This window comes from Haemaphysalis longicornis, unplaced genomic scaffold (assembly GCF_048455015.1).
Source record: "Haemaphysalis longicornis isolate Haplotype H1 unplaced genomic scaffold, Haemaphysalis longicornis Haplotype H1 scaffold_10, whole genome shotgun sequence".
NCBI lineage: Eukaryota > Metazoa > Arthropoda > Arachnida > Ixodida > Ixodidae > Haemaphysalis > Haemaphysalis longicornis.
In genome coordinates this window covers 9,820,876-9,841,355 of record NW_027526204.1, presented here as the reverse complement: position 1 = coordinate 9,841,355, position 20,480 = coordinate 9,820,876, and the positions used below count along the sequence as shown (strand labels likewise).

The 20,480-nt window shown below is 46.5% G+C and overlaps 1 long non-coding RNA gene across 5 annotated transcripts in view; it reads right to left on the bottom strand.

The window, feature by feature from the left end:
- The window catches only part of LOC144157596 (uncharacterized), a 34,067-nt gene extending 21,190 nt beyond the window's left edge, over positions 1-12,877 (bottom strand). For 3 of the 5 annotated variants that reach the window (XR_013319791.1, XR_013319795.1, XR_013319794.1), the window contains exons 1-2: positions 12,742-12,877; positions 5,804-5,939 (exon numbers count right to left, since the gene is read on the bottom strand). This is a non-coding gene — a long non-coding RNA (uncharacterized LOC144157596). Of the gene's footprint in view, positions 1-5,431; positions 5,461-5,803; positions 6,042-12,741 lie in introns of those variants that run through there. The other 2 variants (XR_013319793.1, XR_013319792.1) reach the window with 2 other exon arrangements.
- Between the last annotated feature and the right edge of the window lie 7,603 nt (positions 12,878-20,480).

The window sequence follows — 20,480 nt, the reverse complement described above, 5'->3', positions numbered from 1 at the left end:
TTACTCCGGGGCCAAAGCATAGGCACCCTACCTTCAGTCGAGGTCTCCGTGACGAGAGGGTGCCCCAGCTCACCCAAAAAATACGCAGAAGACTCTAAAACCCTATACACGGATATCGCTCAGAATCCGCGAATACCCGGCATTACCCTGGTCACCCTCGACTCCAAAGGAGAAATTGCTACGGCAGCAACATAGTTTAACCTAACTGGGCACGGTAGAAGCCCTAGTTATAGCCCATATCCCCACCACTCACCAAAACTAACCATCATTTCGGACTCAGCAAGCCTGCTCATCCAGCATCCAGCCGAATACTTGCTGCCGGACCTGTGAGCTGCTGTCATTTTGCGAACATTCGCGCGTCTGTAACGGGGCCGTGAAAAGAACCAACCGCATGTACATATGCGGTTTAATTTTTTCGAGCTCATTCCAGAATACCGGCGTAGAAGAGTCGGCGTGCTTCGATCACGGTGTCCGCAACAAGCTTCACGATGTTGTGGGGGAATAATTAGCGTTTCTTGCGAGCATGTCCCGCAGCCTTTGTGGGTCATGAGAGGTTGTTGCAATGCCCATGGCTCCAAGTTGGGTTCTTAGTTCTCCCGCGGACAATTGTTTTACATCAGGGAGAGTTGGCTGCGCCACGCAAGGAGTCACGCTGAGTCGCTCGCGCCGTCTCCGAGACTCTATGATGCCCCCATGCTGCCAGTAATCTTCATCGGTCTTTTTGTAAGCTCATCGTTGCCTCACTTCAGTGTCGGCTTCAAGTCTCTTTGACAGCTTTAGGGCATCTGTCGCAGAGTCCCATTTGTTCGATCGGAGATGGTAAAAATGCTTGAGAATGTCATTTTTTTTTCTCAAGTGCCTGGCTACAAAATTTGCCGAGGCACATCTGCTCCGTATGCTTCTGAGGTGCGTGGTGACACAAAATGTGAATGTATGGTGTCAGGCGTTCTTTTCCGTAGCCTTTCCTCCTACTTCCAAGGCGAACAAAGGTGTCGAGCATGAGATTTGCCTCGGGTTGCACATCCTTACCAGTTTTGTCTGCGCTGAACACTTCTAGCAAGAACAGCAAAGTGGACCACAACTGAAGAACCTCTGTTCGGGTTTCCTCATGAAGAAGGTCGCTCATCTTGCCAGGAAGCTGACGCAGTAATTTCATTGTATCACTCCCTGTCAGGCTGCTAAATGTTCTGCCTTTGGAATTTCCGGTCTCATGCACGAAGAACGGTACGCCACACTCGTGAACCAAACGAGTGAATTTTCCAACGTACGTGTCGTTTGCGGGCACGTTAGCCGCCGTTCTCTGCTTCCGTTTGGCGTCTTTGTCTTCAATTTCCTGAACAACATTGTCGAGGAGCCGATCGAAAACCCTCACTGCCATGTGCATTGTGTCGGGAAATGTCCACTTTGGCTCGATATCGAGCAGGGGTGTATACTGAACACCAAATGCGCGTTGGTCAGAATGGTGGCGGAGGTTACTTAGGGTACGAGCCTTTGCCTCACTGTTGAAGTAGGAAGCAGAATGGTCCTTATCTGACCACTCAGCCTTGCTTGCAAAACAGAATGGACAAGAATAATTTGAGGATGCAGCTTGCATTCCAAAAATCAAAAGAAGAAACTTTAAGTCTGCGCCGAGGCAGACTGTCAGCTTGAAAAAAAGGTCGTCCATCTGCAAGCCACCTTTTCTGGCAACGTCGCTGATCTCTTGAAAGACCGGTTCGAACGCCTCCCGTATGGGAAAGTAGGACTCCCTCGCCTGTGACACCAAAATAATTCTGTGACCATTTGGGTTATGCAGGCCTTCTTTCGCGGTACGTAGAATTACAAATAGAAGCGTTGTCCACGAGATCGTTCGGCTCACGTTGCAGCCGTCGCCCTCAACTTTTACTAAAAGTCCCTCACGCATCAGCTCGTGGGGTGACTTGTTCTCAGTCTTGCAAATATCATGGATCGCGTTTCGCAGTTCATCAGCGAAGGAAACAAACACTCCCGGTGCCGTCCCAGGCGTTCGGTGAATTTCTAGTCTAGAGTCGATTGACTCGCGGTGCTGATTGATGAGGCGCAAATTTGGCAGGGAAAAGTGCGCGGACAACTCAGTCCAGAACTGGTTACTGACGCAGTGAGAGTCTAGAAGTCCAGCTGTAAACACGACACAACGCCTATCTTCTTCTTCCAGCTGGCGCAGTTCACTGTTTTTCGTGAGGAATGGCTTGCGAGTGTTACAATGTATTTCTGCGGCGTCACTTGCTCTGTACATGATCCCATGAACCCGGTCCAGTTCGTCGCGCACATACAACGCTGCTATTTCCACGCCATGCTCGGAAACGTACGGCTCCACAGCTTCCTCAACTTGGCTGGCCAGAGTCTGGAGATGACGACGGTCGGATTTCTTAGAGCCTACCCCCACTGCGATTCTCTTCCTTTTAGGACGAACTTCTGAGCTGGAACCATGATCACGCGGTCGTTTGGTTGCGAGCTGGAGGCCCGTGTTCTGTCGCAAAAGTTCAAGCTCTTCAGAAAGCTCGTTAAGCTTAAATTTAAGCCTGGCATTTTCATTGTGCAATTCGGAGTTGCTTTGTTCAGCTGGTGTGTCAGTTGTCGGTTCCTGATCCGAGTTGTCACTTTTCCAGGGGCAAGGCGGTGCATCCGTCGTCAGTGTGAGTCGGTGAACCTTCCCACTGAATTCAGCTCGTTTCCGCCCACGCAAACGTTTTGAGTCACTGACATTTTTTCTTAATTGCGTCTCAAAGCCCTTCTTTGCCGACTCACTGCTGACAATGTTGCATATTGAGGCTGAAAACCGCCTCAGCCCAGCGTAGGCCGATTCATATGTTCCATCAGCGTTTAGCATTCCAAGAGCACATTGTGTATCAATATTCACCCTTAATGTCGTTCCGACGAGTTCGAACGCTACCAGGCTATCCATAACCATCTGTGGAGAGCACAACACGAATGCCAGTGCACGCGTTTCAGCTAAAAAGCGTAGTGCTTTCAGGAATGAAGGGCTTTTCCTTGCAAGGCAGCTCACATCTCCCTATGTGCTCCCAATGAACAAACTGCAAATAAAAAACACGCTTTAATGAGTAACATGGAATTTCATTTTCCGGAAAAGTCACAAAAGGTACCGAAAAGCCAATATTTGTTATTGCATGCAGACACATTTGTCGTGTCCCCGAGTTCACGCGGACATATATATCGATATGGATATCTATATGTATAGCTACATTTATATGATTGGAAATGAGGGACTCGTCGAATGAAGACGGAAAGGAAAGCCTGCAGTCTAGAACGCCGAGGAAAGCAGGGGGGTAGGGAAGTAGTTTGAAGCTTTTTTTTTCTTTTTGAACGGAGGTCCTTTTTTTATTCATATGTTAGGAAATGAGGAAACAAAATGGAGAAAAACACAGGGCCAGAGTGGGAACCCAACCCGCGCCATCGGAAGGCGTGCGTTCGATCTCCACTCTGGGCATGCGTTTTTCTCCACTCGCTTTCCTATTTCCCAAAAAACCTAAAAAAAACCAAAAAAAAAAAACCGTGGAACTACTCCCTCCTTCCCCCCGCTTTCCTCGGCGTACTAGACAGCAGGCTTTCCTTTCTGTAAATATGTCAAATAACGCAGCGCATTATGTAAATATGTCAACTGATGCATTTGGGGAGGAATGCAAAAAAGGACACCAAAGAGCAAGGTATGAAAGTCAGGTGTCAATGGTACCCACTATAAAGGATCTTGTAGTGACACAACCAGCAGTTCAGGTGCAATGCAAGTCAACGAGAGAAAATCAACAAGGAAGACGAGCCAACACTCACATTTCTAGGCCCATTTGCACGATATGGCGTACGAATTATGAGGTCGTTAGCAAAGGACAACAGGAAAAAAAAAAGATTGGAGGAGAAGAAAGCACGCAAACACATGCACTCAAACATATGGCACGTACAGCATTAAAAGTTCGAAAATTAACTATGGAAATGTAACCTCGCATGCAAAACACAGCATGCCTGGACTATCCGCTCGAAATTTGTTCGTACACCGAGAGGGCTATAGGTACGCGCTGGCAACATTCAAATTAGCTGCTCAGTAGCGCCAGGTGTGAAATGATTTTCGGGGGGAATAGAATGCATGGACCTATGGGCATACCACTATACTGAGAGGAAGGAAATCGGGTGCACGATTGTAAAAATGCATTAAAATAAACAAAAGAGATAAGGACTGAAATTGTAATCGAGTGATAAAAAGGATTGTCCTGTTGCAGCTGCTGTGTCGGCGATTGTGGTGGCCGCTATCTGGAGTGTGTGTTTGACATGCGCGTCGCTTCCCCGTGACATCCCTACCGTGACGTCTCGCCGTACTAACCGCTGTGTATTGGGGTATTTACAGCAGACCCCGTACAAGGGTTAAGGCTCTACTAAAAGGAGTGATAGAGTATGGAGCCGTGGGGTGCCTTTGGCGGGTTGTGCGAACAAGAGACGATGTTAGAAGGCCAAGTCATGGAGTTCTTTCGTGGTCCGCGAGGGAAGCTTCGATAAAAACATACGACGGGTGCTTGAGGCCACAATTTTGGAACATGGTTTTGGAACCCATCACGATCGCGAAATTCTGTAATCTATCTCGTTTATAAGTATAAGTCAGCGTGATTTGGTATCAATGAATGTTATTGGAAAATAACGTGTTTATCACGCGATTACAATTGCGGTCATATTCTTTTTTTATTTATTTTTCAGTGCATTTTGTTTCCAATTGTGCACCGAGATTTCAGCCCTATCACGATAGCGGTATGCCCGTATGTCCATGCACTCTATTCCTCCGAAAATCAATTCACACCTGGCGCTACAGAGCAGCTAATTTGGATGTTACCATCGCGCACCTCATAGCACTGTAGGTGTTCTGACAAATTTCCACCAGAAGGTCCAGGAATGCTGCGTTTGGCATGCAAGGTTACGTTCCAATAGTTAGTTTTCTAACTTTTCTCTATGTACGTGCCATATGTTTGAGTGCACATCTTCCCGTGCTCTTCTCCTGCCATGTTTTCCCCCCTACTGTCCTTTGCTAACCACCTCAAAATTCGTATACCGGTTCATGCAAATGCGCCTAGATATGTGCATGTTGCTTTGTCTTCCTTGTTGATTTTCTCTCGTTGATATACAGTGCCCCTGAACTGCTGGTTGTGGCACTAGACAACATTTTATAGCGTGCACCCTTGACACCTGAATTTGGTACCTCGCTCTTTGGTGTCCTTCTTATAACGGCGGATCTATTGTAGGTCAAGCCTTGTACGTCTGCTATGCTAGGACGCACGTCATGCCACTCTTACAGCGCATGTAAACAAATTCATACAAAATTAGAAGGGGTCCTAGCGCCTTCATATTTTGATGTTGCATCTTATATTTCCCCTGTAAAAATGTATTTCCAGCATTATGAGGAAAATGTGAGAGAGACTCCACTGGCCACAAACACTTGTGTGCTACCTGCAGCACCGCGACCCGATTGTGAATCTCTCGCTAAGCATGTAGCGTCTGATAATTCGGAAGGAGTGGCTCGTTGAAATAACATAAGCTAGCCAGCCTGTCAGGAGTGTCAAGCAGTGAACATATGCAGATCATTTCTGTTTTGCTTAAAAAAAAAAAGGGAATTTCGGAGCGGTAGTAATGAAATAAAATAGAGAGAAATTCGCGCTCCTGGTGGGATCTTAGCCCACAACATTTGAGTAACGCGTGTGATGTTCTAGCTGCCAATCGAGCTACCAGAGAGACTGAATTCCCTTCCATTTTGTTTTTCTATTTTCCTTTCTTATGGGCGTGCAAGTGTTACCTGCGGTAAGGGGGGTAGCCAGCACCGTTCGAAGACTTCGGGGTGAAGGGGACTTCCTTTTTACCCCCACGGCTGTGGCTCGAGCGTCTACGCCATGCGAGGGACAGTCCACGGGCAACGAACACTTGTGTGCTACCTGCAGCACCGAGGCCCAGTGGCGTAGCCAGGGGGGGGCTGACCGGGCTCAAGCCCCCCCCCGAAATTTTTCCGGCCAGCGCCGTGCTGCCTGGTACGTCGCCTGTGAACAAAGGGGCATAACCTTCGGACGTGCTACTATTAAAAACATTCACCACTGAATGCCTGTCCTGACGCATTGGTGCTTACACAAAACGAAGCACCCAGGTCAGGATAATTGCGGAGGGGTGCAGCTCCAAAAGCGATGGCGCCTTCGGGTAAGCTCAGCAGCCTCAGCCCACGGGACGCCAAAGGCGTGCGTTGTGTCCCTTTGTGTGTGGCATGTCGCCCCACAGAGAATAATTGCCCGGCTGAGTCGTTCTCAGCAGAGTAGATTGACTCGTCACGGTATGGCCGGGGAACCATGGAGTGCGCAAAAAAAAGAGGGACCGCCGGTCATTGATGGGTGAAGACTGGCACGATGAAGGCCCGAAAGGGAAAAGACGATCTTTGTATGCGTAAGCAGAACCACGTGTAAACGGTGGTGGTTCTGAAGAAAACGATGGGTCTGCGTATTGGGCGAAACGTCTGCTTTAGCTGGATGACTGCCAGGGGGGGGGGGGGGGGGGGGGAGCAGAGGGCCTTTGTGAGGCGCACAGCAAAGTATGCCCCTCTTCTGCACGTCACCCCTTCATTCTTTTTCACGTTTCTGTGGAGCCCGGGAGGGTGTTGGGGTGGGATAATTGTATGGTATCAGCTTGCGCGCACTGCATGTCCTCTCCTGAAAGCGGTGTTCCAGACAAACATTTTCTCCTCCGCGATTAGGCAGATTCTTCGGCGGTATTTTTCGCTAACCTAGGAAACTGGGGAACACCCACTTGACAAAAAGGGCGCGCTGCCCCCAAAGCGGGTTTACATGAATGCGACAGCAGCGTATCGCATTGGTTCGGCGAATCCGGCGTGGCTTTATTGTAAGCGCGAAGGCGCGACAGTCACTAGCCCTACCACGGGCAGACGGCGGTAGCGACAGTAACCAATACCCGATGGCCATCTTCGACCTCGGTCACAACTAAAGCCCCTCCATTGCGTCCACGGCCGCTTTTTGCCTGGGCGGCAGCTGCCCAGAGCTGTGTATAGTCAGGGGCCTGAGTCACAACAACGCCGACATGAGAGAACGGTGCAAGGGCAGAAGCGCCCTGGCTTTGGGAAGCTCACACTCGAAGTGCCATGCAACACACAAAAGAGGCCGCAATTGTAAGTCATTTTCTTCCCTTGACCCCTGATTTATGCTTGCGTGATCACTGACTTGCGTGATCACTGTATCTTTTAATATTTAAATAATTGCTTCCTAATATTTACACGACGTCACAGTACCTTTATGTCGGCAAGCTAAAAAAATTATATCTACTTTTATTTCTAATGCAATTTTTGCGTTTGAATTGGTTGTTGAAAGGAGCGCCAGCTATGAACCGGGTAGGTACCTTTGAAAGAGGGAAAACTTAAATTCTACTCATATAAATGCTTAACTATCCTATGATGCACAAAGTTGACGAGGGTTACTCAAAGCGTATCGGGACAGCGTTAAGTTACCGCTGTCTATGAAGTACATGAAGAGTTAAAAATATATTTGTGTTCTCTGCAACTTCATCTACATTCACGCAACTCAATGTGAGGTAGGCGCTGTCGCATGGTGTGCCCGTTATCGGAACTTTTGTTGCCGCGTTTCACACTGACGCGCGCATTCACTGCTACACCCAATTTTAAAATCATCTTAACAGCGTGCGCAAGTGAAGGACCTTCGTACTGGTGACGAAGAAACCAACGTGCCTTTCTAGTAGAATTTTCCTTCAGCTCTTTCTGGCCTTTTTTTTTTTTGAAGTTTTGTGGGCTCAAGAGTATCGTTCTTTCAATGCTCAAGCGATTTGGCATGATGAACGAATGTCGTAATTAAAAAAAACAGGCTACAGACCACAGGCCCTCTCAAGAACACCAGTACACTTCCGCCCCCCGCCCCACATACGGGTGCGCGCTGAAGTGATTTTGCCGGGATCCACTACTGTTATACGTCCTAAAATATCGCATGAAGTAAATTTCGAGCAATACTTAAGTAACCCAAATGACCGATGAATTATCACTGCAAACACATTTGCAATTTTTTGCCAATGTATTGTGTCGTAGCCTGAAACCATGCTTCAATTTAAACATCACGGTCGCTGTACCACAATAACTGTACCATTAGTGCCCATTTCATGCTGAAATACTGTAGTCTGTGGCATTTATCTACGCAGGGCCATGCCATTACGCATGTTTTCTTGGTGCTGCGGGCAACAAAATGCTGACTCATTTCGAGCATCGACCCAAGCCTGAAGGTCATGTGCAGCTTCCCACTGCACCCTGTTTTCTGGTGGACCAAGGAGCGTCCCAACATAATATATTTCCATTTCCCGAGTCGCTAACGAAAACCGCAAGATTCCTGTGCGTCCTCCAATGCTGTTTTATCGTTTACCTTTAAAACCGCCAGTGTGTGCTCGGCTCAACAATGGCAGCGCATGCGTCCACTAAACAGTATGTCCTTTCATTAATATTTGAAACCAGAATGGTAGGACCTCATTATAATTCTTTCCTGAGATCTCACGACAAAATTCCAAATGCAGCAAGGTTTTGCTCAACTTGCATGCCTAACCGCAAGAGTATGGTCAAACAACGCCGTCTTTGCGTTAATATTTGTTCTTGATGAATTTAAAGTTCGTTATTGCATTGAATAGTGAACTTTGCAGTGATTTGCTCTACCTCATCCAAGAGTGGTACTTACACCTAAAGGGGATTGCCGCCCCACAAAAGTTGCTGAATAGTACACTCCTTCAGGCAGACTGTAGGGAATTTACGCACGAAGAATTGAAAACTTGACAGAGAATAATGCAAGTATTTCAGAACACCAAGGCCGAGCTTTTTACAACAGAGTCGACATTTGGGCGTACCGAAACATTAACCAGATTGGCGATGTTACAAAGCACCAGCTTCTCATATCTACCTGGCGTCCTTAGAAGCTATGAGGTGGACTGCGTCACAGAATCAAAACAGAAGCCGAAATTTCAATTGACATGGCTTGACAGTACCGATGGCTGAATTATTCCGCTTTGCGTGAGGGCTAATCCTACCATGTTCGTGTAATTTTCGCCGTTAACAGCGCAGTTCTCGCGCGTGATGTCTGTGTAACGCTTCTTGTATGCATAATTCATAGCCTGTCGTTTTTTTTCTTAAGATAAAACCTGCGCTACATATAAAGTAAGTGCATAGACTCGGTGTATTCTGCACAAACTTTGCTTCATTGGCCTTACACTGGAAGATTCTGTACGGGCGCAGAAGGCTTATAATCAAAACAATTTCTGCATTTAAACATCAACTAAATAAAAAGATCTCATTTTTATGGCCTACGTAATGTTATTTCGGATGTCACAGACACCATACTGCACATGTTGAAATAAAGCAAGTAATCACGTGAAACTGTGACCATTTAGTGCAATGCCTGCACAATGTGCCCGTGCGTGCAATGTACGTCCCGTATCACGGGCGCAGATTTGCACCACGCGGGCTGCGGATTTTCGCCCAGTTTACAACTTCACCTGGCACAAATACTATCACAATCAACACCAATATCATGAGAGAACCTTAAAGGGCCTATTTGAAGACAAAATACAACCTAGTTCAATTTAATAGCACTGGTAACTCGCACAGCTCCATTTCAATCACAGACGTTTTTTCAATCGAAGCAATGCAATGTCATAAATTTTCAAATTGTGCGCTGCAGTGAAGTAATATGGGCAGGAGTGATGTATATAGGCCAGCACTAAAACGTAGTTATTAGTATGTTAACTGCACGTTAGAATTCAAATGATAAGATCAATGGAGGCCCCTCTACAATCGCGCAATGTTCCTTGGCGGTGACTTAGGTCGTTGGGCCAATCGTACATACAAGATACTGTGATGTCATAGTGAAATCGCCACCGGGAAGTGGGCGGGGATTCGCCACTGCTTCAAATGTTTAATTGACTGATTGATGGATTGTAGGGTTTAACGCGCCGTAGTGGAGGGGCTCCTGATTAATTTTGACCACCTGGGGATCTTTAACGTGCGCCGAAATCTTGTACATACGGGCGTTTTTGCTTTTCACCTTCATCAGAAAAGCGGCCGCTGCGCCCGGGAATCGAACCCGCGTCCTCTTGCTCTGCAGCAGAACGCCCAATGTTTAATTTATTATGTCGATTATTCCTTTGATTAGTTTGAGATAGAACTGGTATCGTTGTTATTGGGACAAGACAGTCTTTTTAATGAACGATAGTCTTTTTAATGAACCCAACATGTATTTTATCTTCGTAGCCTTTAAGGGCGCTTGCAAACTGCCGCGCTTTTTTTTTTCTTTCGGTGGGGGGGGGGGGGGGGGGGCGATCGAGAACAACCTTAGCCCCCACCGAATAAAAATCCTGGCTACGCGCCTGCAGAGGCCCGATTGTGAATCTCTCGCTAAGCATGTAGCGTCTGATAATTCGGAAGGAGTGGCTCGTTGAAATAACATAAGCTAGCCAGCCTGTCAGGAGTGTCAAGCAGTGAACATATGCAGATCATTTCTGTTTTGATTAAAAAAAAATGGTAATTTCAGAGCGGTAGTAATGAAATAAAATAGAGAGAAATATATATCCGATATCCCACACCCGGATATATATAGGTAGATAGATAGATAACGTGCACCAAGTGCGTCAAAGAGCTCATGAACTACTACAGCTTTCTGTTCTTGTTTTCATGGATACCTATTTATCTACCGTTTTTATTTTCCACTATCCAGGTGAGCGTCAGTTTGAAAACAAATTATGTCCTTCGACAAGTAGGCACGGTGTAGGTGCAGACCCTCGCTGATGCGCAATGGAACAATCTTGTGGCCTGTTTGCTCCTGCACAGTCAAAGCGAGACCAATTTCTTGTGGTGCAGTGCGAAGCTAATGTTTCTTATCGCCTGCCTTCAGCGCGCAGAGAAGGGGATATTTCTTTTTTTGAGCCTTGCACACCACGCACGTGACCAGAACAAACATATGCTTGCAAAGTTGGTGCTCATCCCTTTTTTCTATTTCGCGTCCGAGAACAGAGCGCTTATTTTCTTGCGATATATTGGAAATGAAAGCTGCGTGAGCGTGCAGGAGGTTGACGGTACGCTAAAGGTAAAAAGGCCGCAATAGACAGTGTCAGCGCATTATCAACAGCTCATGGTAGAACCGATGCGGCGTGAACTGGTAACAGTTATTTATTTTTCAGTTCAGTTCCGGGTGGTGTTCGGCGTGTTAAAAACATAACGGTTCGGATTCGTGTTCAGTTCCGGTCAAAATACCGGTTCGGTTTAGTATTTCGGCTAGGTTTGGTTCCGGTTCGACACACTCATATAACTAGTAGAAAAAAAACTTCTGGAGGAAGCAGAGGGAATAATGCAACAAGGAATTGTCTCACGATGAAAAAACAAACGGTATTTACTAATGTTTCGGCCGGTGGACCAGCCTTTATCGGTTTAACGCATGCACTCTGGACAGACATATGCGTTTATAGGTGCGGAAAGTGCGCTGCAGTGCGCCCTTGTTACTAAAATAAGATTGCGTGTTAGGTCGAGGAAAAGTGGAAAGAGAGGGGCATGGTACACACTGTAACAGCCTACAAATATGTTGTGGTGAGGTGCCAGTACGCTTGCTCCAGCAGTTTTGTAAACACTGTATTTGGGTTGATAGAATTGCGGTCTCAAAACGAAGGGAAGAACTGCGACATTTAGTGGCTGTACTTGGGAGGTAGCTTATGCGAACTTTGGTGTATTGGCTTGAAGGGAAATAGAAGCGAAAAGACAATTCCGTGTATAATCGGTCAGATACGACAAGGCTTGGTTTACATCCGCTCCGCTGTTAAAGAACAGGTGCATGTGCGAAATATTCGCGTTACTAAGACTGAACCTTTAAACTGCTCTTCTAAAATGTCCACCTGAAAATATCCCCAGTGTAAGAGGCCAAAAGGATGAAATGCAAATGATGGCGAGGAAATGCCGATATTGTTGTACAACAAAACGAGGGACAGGCAACCAGTGCCGCTGCTAAATAGAGCAAACGAGACCACTGATACGATCACAACGCGAAGCAAGGTGTGCGAGGGGCGTACGAGAACGAGGTCGCGGGTTCGATTCCGGGCGCGGCGGCCGGTTTTCTGATGGAGGCGAAAAGCAAAAACGCCCGTGTGGTCGAGATTTCAGCGCACGTTAAAGATCCCCAGGCGGTCAAAATTAATCCGGAGCCCTCCACTACGGCCCGCCTCACCGCCTGCGTTGCGTCGGCGCTTTAAACCCTACAATCAATCAGCGAGGGGCGTACAAAAAACAGTGTTGCGGGCTTCTGAAGACGAAGCAATCATGGCTATCGGGCCGAGCGCACGCGAGGAAGGGGGAATAAGTAGATTATTGCAAGGTATACCCGTGGATCTTGCAATAACTGCTTGGAACGGCTAACTGGGGTGGTCTAAATTATTCCGTAGCCTCATTACGTTCATAAATCTCGGGTGCAGCTTTGGTACGAAAAAAAAACAAATTAATTATTCCCTGGTGTGTTTCATTGCTACTATTACCGGTAGCGCAAGCTCTGTCATTCACTACTGTGCCTGTCCGGGCTTCGCATCAAGGTAACCCATTACCAACAAGTAAAAAATGAAGCTGTGCATGTGTTAATGGGGTGCCCTAACCCAAGTTCTAAAAAAAACACTTCTACAAAACACGCGGAGACAAGCTGGAAAATGACAGCAATTACGTACCTTTAGAGCCCTTTGCCTTTGAAATGGATGACCTGACGGTAGCTGTCTCGAAGCGGCCCGCTGCTGCGCCGCGCTGGCAAAGTAGTGGTGAAAACCTTTCGGCGCCCCGATTTATGTGCTTCGCATTCAGTGCGCGAACTATCTGACGCAAGCATTGGACCCCTTCATATGGCTTTGTTCACACAATCGCAGTTGATAATACAATGCCCGAAGAACACAGCGCGACGATGATGGGGTGTTTATTTATTTTTTTTTAATTCAATTCTGCCAGAATTGGAACAAGGCCTTGGGCAGGCGTGGGCAGAAGAGACAAGGAAACCCATCGGACATGCGCATTGCACATCAGGACGTACATTATATAATAATACATGGGTAAAAAAGTACATAACAATACAAAAATGAGGCATGAGAGTGCTGCCAACAGTAGCAAGCAAGCAAGCACACGCAATGCGCGGATAAGCTGCATGAGTCTTATACACGTAACTGCGCTATGCGCGTCAGGACTGACGGCAACAAGAAGAAAAGCGCAACGACAAGACATGGTGTCTAAACGATGCTCATATATTCCTCATACGTATATCAGCAAGAAAACGTAAGCTTAAGTTTCCTTTAACATGCGCACAAAGGATGCAGTACAGTAGTAGGGAAGTAGTACCAAGTTGGCTCGTAGTCGGTTCCACTCGCGTTTAGTCTGTGGAAAGAATGAATTTTGAAGGACGTTCTACAAGCAATCTCGGATAGTTTTTTTAGTGTGAAAGGCTCAGGAGGAACGCTTGTTGACATGTGCTAAGTATGCGTGGGTATCAAGACCCAGGTCCATTTCCGTCGTACCGCGCCACCGTTCAAGACGGGGACAGTGCCGCCTCAGCAGGACCGTGCACTCCGTAGGAAACGACAAGTGGCAAATTAGTCGTGACAACGCGCTGATGGTTACAGCCGCGGGAACAAAATCTGAGGGAAATAAACCACCTAATAAAATCACTTCGCAGTTGTTATCTGTACGTTTCTTTTTTTTTTTTTTCATATGTACAAAAGGCGGAAGTGCGAGCAATCCCTGCACTGAAAGCCAAAGCTATAGCTTCAGGCTAAACTGAACCTTTTCCTCCTTATGGTTTGAACAGGTGTTGAAGGATTTGTGAAAACTTACATGAAGACGGATTCTTTATTTACCTAACCTCCTTACCGCTGGTTTTTGTTTACATCATTTTTGGTTTGCACAAGTTTGCGTCCTAGGTTCGTTACACGAAAGGCACGCGTTTGTACACCATGCTATTCCATTATTAATTATGGCGGTTCACTTTCAAGCAAAAGATACCCTATTTACTGTAATAAAGCTGCTGTTTCGACTACCCATAATTAGTGAACGCTGGAAACAAAAAACTGCAGCATGTGAATCGATGCGGAGAGCGGCTTATTGCTACTGTTTGAAATGCGTCAATGACGTCTTCTTTTTTTGTATAAATCTCTGCACGTGTGCTGTGGCTATAGTTTTTAAACTAAGCCGTCTGCAAGGCACAGTTCACTTTAGTAAGTAAAGCTCCGATGGGCACGAAGCAACGCAGCAAGTTGCCAGTACACGCCAAAGTCATCTGGCACATTGCGCTTATCTTAACGTCACATCATATTTACTTTGTTTTTCATTCTCTTATAACAAATGTTTCCGAGCATAGGGATTTTGCGTGGACGGGGAGCAGGGGTTTGATTTAGATAGCGCTTATCATAACGTCACGTCATGTTTACTTTGCTTTTCATTCTTTTATAACAAATGTTTCCAAGCATAGGGATTTCGCGTGGAGGGGGAGCAGGGGTTTGATTTATATAGCGCTTATCATAACGTCACGTCATGTTTACTTTGTTTTTCATTCTCTTATAACAAATGTTTCCGAGCATAGGGATTTTGCGTGGACGGGGAGCAGGGGTTTGATTTAGATAGCGCTTATCATAACGTCACGTCATGTTTACTTTGCTTTTCATTCTTTTATAACAAATGTTTCCAAGCATAGGGATTTCGCGTGGAGGGGGAGCAGGGGTTTGATTTATATAGCGCTTATCATAACGTCACGTCATGTTTACTTTGTTTTTCATTCTCTTATAACAAATGTTTCCAAGCATAGGGATTTCGCGTGGAGGGGGAGCAGGGGTATGATTTATATTGCGCTTATCATAACGTCACGTCATGTTTACTTTGTTTTTCATTCTCTTATAACAAATGTTTCCAAGCATAGGGATTTCGCGTGGAGGGGGAGCAGGGGTATGATTTATATTGCGCTTATCATAACGTCACGTCATGTTTACTTTGTTTTTCATTCTCTTATAACAAATGTTTCCAAGCATGGGGATTTCGCTTGGAGGGGGAGCAGGGGTTTGATTTATATTGCGCTTATCATAACGTCACGTCATGTTTACTTTGTTTTTTTTATTCTTTTATAACAAATGTTTCCAAGCATTGGTATTTCCCGAGGAGAGGGAGCAGGGGTTTGATATCACACGGTCGGATTTCAAAAACAGCCACAATATAGAGAAATCGGTGAGATTATTACTTCAAGTATACTCGAGCCCCTCCTAGAACATACCGATGAATTTCCGAGGAGAGGGAGCAGGGGTTTGATATCACACGGTCGGATTTCAAAAACAGCCACAATATAGAGAAATCGGTGAGATTATTACTTCAAGTATACTCGAGCCCCTCCTAGAACATACCGATGAATTTGTAATTTCAAATAAAATCAGATCTTTTATATTTTCCTTTAACAAGGGAGGGTACAAGGTTTCAATTCGTTCGCTGTAAAAATGGAAATAAAGGCAAAGCGAGAACTATTGAAGGCATACTTTGGCGGAGAAACGGTTACGTTAGCTATTGGCTGTTCAAGACTGAGATCTGTAGCCTATCGATTTCATAAATGCGAGCTTCATATTTATTTCAGAGTTATTGTTAACAAAATCGAATGTCATTACAGGTACATGGCTGTTTAGACAAAAAACACGCACACATGCTCCTCCTAACGTCACAAGTAGAATAACACCCCGGCTTCCTAAATCTTGAAGAGAGGGATAAAGGTGTAGGAATGTGTTCTTGTTCACTTAGAAAAACTATTCTCCGGAAATTTGGAGGCTGATTGCAGACAGTTCCGATCAACGTAGCCAGAATTTCGCCAAGGTTCACAAAAATACAGAAAAAATAGAAGTTGAAGGCAGTCTCCGACTTTGGGATCTCCTTCTGTATGCATCATTGTGTAATGTTTTTTGTGTTTATAATAAAACATCATTGAATTGAATCGAACTGAACTGAACCGCCCAGCATTGACCCCTCGGTGCAAATTAACATTGGCCGTTTTACAAGAGCATTGCGAAAATTATGGTCCAATGGGGCTAGTTTTGTAGGCGCTTGGGGCGTCTCCCGCTGCTCTCCCATTTGGATCCTCTACTGCGCCGTCTTCATTATGTTAGATGTCTTTCGTGAATTTTTTCAGCGCGAGCTAGTGGACGTAGCCCTCCCGCCTTAAGCCAATTGGCCTAGATTTGGTGTACTGACCACCGTGCTGAATACTTCAATCAACGCTGAAAAAGCGCGCGCATGCGTCTGTAAACATTGCGCACAGCTCTTATTATTTTTACATCGTGTATTTTGAGGCAGCTGTGGTCATTTTGTAATCAGGTCATCATTTTATGGGACACATTTTTCCCCTGTGATATTACATTTGCCATTGAAACCCAATTATGATAAAAATTCGGCCGCAATCGCAATTAAGATGTGAAGACTGAGGAGACAGCGGACCTGGTGGTCGACACTAGCTTAAACTTGGCTTTTCTTAGGTCTGCCCATTCACTTCAACTCAGCCAAAGTCCAAAGCCAACGCCCACTCTACAAACCGCGCTGCTGAGCACGAGGTCGTGGGTTCGATTCCCGGCCGCGGAGGCCGCTTTTCTGATGGAGGCGAAAAGCAAAAACACCCGTGTGTACGAGATTTCGGCGCACGATAAAGATCCCCAGGTGGTCAAAATTAATCCGGAGCCCTCCACTACGGCGCGCCTCATCGCCTGCGTTGCGTCGGCGCGTTAAACCCTACAATCAAATCAAATCACTCTACAAACCCAAAGGAAGTGCTGAGCGCCAAGAATGCGATGATAGCGTAATCGGATAGACGCCGGTTTCATGAAGCCAGGGACCCATTTTTGATTCCGACCACGAGAAGCGGTTTTTTTTCTTGAGGCGCGCACTCCCCACACCTACTCGTCGGCTCCTCGCCTCCTCGCCATTTTCCCTGACAGTTCTTGGCCTAGCACTTTCCTCCTCTCCACTTTGCTGCACCGAGTTTTTGAGCGACGCCAGACACGGATGGAACTCGCAAGCTTAAACAGCTCAGCTGTTTAAAAAGTGAAGGCGATGTCAGATCGCCCGCAGCTGCTCTTGCTTCAGCTTCTGGTTATCATACACGCGCTAAATGCGGAATGCGTGCCTTGACACGTTCCGAACCAATATATCGGGGGAAGTACTGTCCATTATTAGCGATAGTCATTATTGCATTGTTGTATTCACTGCTTACGTCAGCAACCTGATTGGTGCCCGCCACAGCTTTCCGAGAGTCAGGGTTCTGTGGGGCTGGTGTTCACCTGTTCTGCTCACGTGCCATCACGTTCAGGTGTCACGCGGTACACACTGTGTTACAACTTTTGCGGTTCAATTCACATTTTAAAGGGCAGCTCTTATGCGTCCGCTCCAGGGGTTTGTCAGCGTAGGCGTCGGCACCGGCATTGGCGTCTGTGTAACCGAGAGAACGAAGAGGACACCGAAGATAAACTGGTGGCGCGAGCCGCCGCGTGTCGAGAGAACGAAGAGGACACCGAAGCGAGGCAAGCGGCATCGCGAGCCACCGTGTGCCGAGAGAAGAGGACGCCGCTGATAGGAAAGCTGTAGCGCGTGCCGTTGTGTGTTCGCCGATGACGCGATCACTAATGCGTAGCACGTCCACCGATACCAATGTGGAAACAAAGCGCAGCATAACAGGAGGTGTCTGCGGCGCGGCTGTGGACCGCACCCACTCGCTGGCTCCCGCGATGTCCGGATTAGCGTGGCAGTCGCACCGTGAAGAAGGAGTAATATGTGAAGAATAAAAGTGGTCTGTAACCATACATATACGTCTGTCCGAAATTATTTGCCTCAACATATTTTGGATAGTCGAGCCAGCTAAACAGCTGCGCTCACATTTCGCATTAGGGAGTATCGTAATCGTCATCCAACTTTTTGTAAATTTTGTGATACGGGCACATGAGCCCCTTAAAGCTCTCGATTCGTGGCCAATGCCCCAAGCGGGTATGTGGCATGAAGAAAGGATTAACAAGTTTTGTTCCACCGCTGGCAAACTGCGGAAATAGTGTGGTTGGTAACGCGCTTTTCTACGGCGCTGGAAGCCCGAGTTGAAATCCGATCGGAAGACAAGTGTTTTTTATTTATTTACTCTTTACAGCGGCAGCCCTTTTCTGTACCGAACACTTTTTCGCAGAATGGGGCACTTAAAGCTTTCGCCCTCGTAGGCGTTGAGAAGAAGGAGGGGCCTGCGCCTGAGTGGAATGATAAATGATTCCGGCCCAGGTTGAAAGTGATAAGGGCCGGACCCTTTCTCGAGCGACGCTGCTTGACGATGACGTTTTTTGGGGGTAGGGGTGCTGGGAGCGGTTTAAAAATCTGATTCCTCCTGACTGTGAGGTGCGAGGGCTGTGCGACGTGGTTGTTTGCCACTTGCCCGTTCAGCGAAATTTAATGAAAACCCCCTCGGACTGCGGCACATAAGCTTTACTATCGACACCGGAACATAACATTCAGAATAAAAAAAAAAACTGAGATTGAAACGCATGACAGCAGCGTTGAAGCTAACAAAGGCTTGTGTAGAGGCTAGTTGGTATGGCCTCGAATTCAAATTTAGCGTGCGTTGTATCCTTGGACGAATGACATGTAGGAACAGTGGGACAGACAAATAACACACATATCGCCTTTTGTTCCGAAGGCGCAGAACATACCACGTAAATATTGTGCCTGCCTGCCACATTTCTCAGTGTGTGCGAAACTCTGGGCACGTACGGGAGCACTACCGGGGACTTTTCTGTGTAGTTTCGCTTTTCCTTTCGGTTTGTCATGAATTTTTCTGAGGCACTTTTAGCCACGGAAACCACCCCCTGCTTCGTGTATCCGCTAAACCTAAGGCGCTCAGCTTGAAAGCTCAAACTTCAAGAACAATGCCCCAGAAAAATTTATGACCAAAATAAAGCGAAACCATATAAAAAATCCCTCGTAGTGCTCTTGTACGCTCAGAGTTTCGCACATACTGAAAAAAGTGGCAGGCAGGCACAATCTTTACGTGGTATGGTCTGCGCATTCTAAACTAAAGGCGATCTTCAAAAAAGTAAATTCGCTGAAGGAAACCACGCAAAACGTGCTGTGGTCTCGTGGCTAAAACAAGTCAGCGAATTCGTCGAATTCGCAGTTGGCGTTGTTTATAAAATTCTCTTTTCATGTGGCGCATCTTACATCGGCCAAATTGGCCGGTGTTTGAATGATAGACTTCGAGCGCAACAACGCTTGCAAACAACTGCAATCGCCGGTCCATATAGCTGCCCACTGTGTTAGGTGTGGATGCGCGGCTGGCCTTGCAACTGAGCTGTCATGCTCTCGGGACCAGAGAGTGAGGGAGGTGGCAGAGGCTGTTAATTAATATGTTCTCGGAGGCACATGGCGAATGTGTTAAGCGTGCCGACAATAGCGCGCACTGATAAGGAGATCGCAATGATAAAGAAAAAATCCTATGTCTTGTGAGCACACGTGAGCAGTTTCACCAGGATTGTACCCCCACCACTACCTCGCATGCACACATGAAACGATCAACACTTTGATTAAACCAGTTGCAAATTTGCGCACCAACATAAGCTTTGTCTGTTGCACTGTCCCTGTCATTCTTCCAAGGATGCAGCGCACGCTAAATTTCAATTGAATACCGGCGTTGACCTTCAATTAAAGCTTTTTTTGCGTTTGTTTGACCGGCTTCTGAAATATAGTAACTTTAGTAGGTTGGAAGAAGACGTCTATTGAGTTTATAAACCTAGCCTTAGACATTATATCTCAAATGGTGAACATTCGCTGTTCTAACATTCCCTACCTCATTCTGACGACCACCCCTGAAACAGTTGGTAGCGTGCTACACATAGATAGATTTTGCGATCACAACCTTCCTCAAGTAACCCTTAACATTCGGCTTGCGTTCACTGGCACTGAAACAAAAAAAAATCACGGTTACAGTAAAGGTGACTACAGCAAAATTAACGCCGAACTCGAGACCTTCTATACTGACACATTCCTGCCATCTTTCTACAGTCGTAACATCAGTGATAACTGGGTGGTCTAAAGAGACAAATTATTTTCCCTAGCCGACCGGCACATTCCCTTATTTCAGTCAAAAAGGATAAAGATAACCCCTAGCTTAGAAACAAAACGAAGCGTTTATATCACACAGACCACTTAAATGAGTATTGATACCAAATTTTTACGTCATGTTTTTATTGCTTAGATCGATGCCTGCAGGGATAACTATCATGAAACAGTAGTTCAAATACATCATCGGACGATAAATGAGGGACTATAACGCCGCGATAACCGCCGTCAACGGCTGCCGTTTCAAAAAGCCCTGAGTTCGCGGGCGCCCAAAAGTACGCTAGGATGTCACGGTTTCCGCTGAACCGGGCCGGCGCGA